This window comes from Priapulus caudatus, unplaced genomic scaffold (genome assembly GCF_000485595.1).
Source record: "Priapulus caudatus unplaced genomic scaffold, Priapulus_caudatus-5.0.1 Scaffold694, whole genome shotgun sequence".
Taxonomy (NCBI): domain Eukaryota; kingdom Metazoa; phylum Priapulida; class Priapulimorpha; order Priapulimorphida; family Priapulidae; genus Priapulus; species Priapulus caudatus.
The window spans coordinates 127,586-128,583 of NW_014577755.1; the positions used below are offsets into that span (position 1 = coordinate 127,586).

The window sequence follows — 998 nt, forward strand, 5'->3', positions numbered from 1 at the left end:
AATTTATTTACGCTTTCAAATATTACATGGGTACATAAATGTCACAACGATTTTTAAACAAACGCAGCGAGGGAGTGCGAATTGACTGTACGTACACTAGTGTAGTGACTATAGTCACTACTCCGCACTAGGGCCTACACTAGCTACAGCCTACAGTCGCCCAGTCGATCCGTTATCGTTATTTACTGAAAGTAATGCTCATATAGGGTCTAAAACCGTCTATGTCCCCCAGGGTACTGGTACTGCCGGAACTAAACCGACCAGGCTCTTCGACTGTTACAGGTCGTAAGAACCGTCGTCATAGGAACACGTCGTACCTCTCGCCAACGTAGTGTTCGAGAAGGGAACTTGTGCCTATGCCGGAACGTACCCTGGGTACGGTCCAGGTACGGTCCGGTATACCGGAACGTACCCTGGTAACTATCTGATATGGTTAGGGTTAGGGAGTAGGCATGGGCGACTCCCTAGACTCGTTAGTGGAGTAGGCGAGGTACGGTCCGGCATATTAGATAGTACCAGCAGGCCTGTACCAGCAGAGCATATATAATTAAATCACGATAAATCACGTTGATTTATATGCTCTGGTACCAGGGTATGTTCCGGTATACCGGACCGTACCCAGGGTATGTTCCGGCAGTACCCTGGGGGACATAGACCCTCTCAGTGAAAGTAATCCATATGTGATATGTGTGTTGGAGGATCAGAAAGTAAACACTCGGTGTCCGTGATCAGATTTAATGTTGGAAGTACGAATTCAGAGTGTTTTCGGAGAAACCAACCCACTTACACCAATGATGTGCTATGCTATGCAATATGCCAATGCTAGTAGTAGTATGGCAGCAGCACAATGTGTGCAGCCTGTACTGTCTGAGTTTGTATAGTCAAGCTCTACTTTAGTAGTAGTAGTACATATAGCCCTTCGCTCAGCCGCAATGCTCTATATGATCAGATTCTTCATGTCTGTTTTGTGTAGCGAGATGCAGGGTTCGTCTCCGTCC

The 998-nt window shown here is 46.8% G+C and overlaps 1 protein-coding gene across 2 annotated transcripts in view; it reads left to right on the forward strand.

Annotated features, from left to right (window-relative positions):
- Window positions 1-998, forward strand: part of LOC106812859 (lymphoid-specific helicase-like) — a gene marked incomplete at its 5' end in the record, with an annotated part of 20,925 nt that overhangs the window by 12,134 nt on the left and 7,793 nt on the right.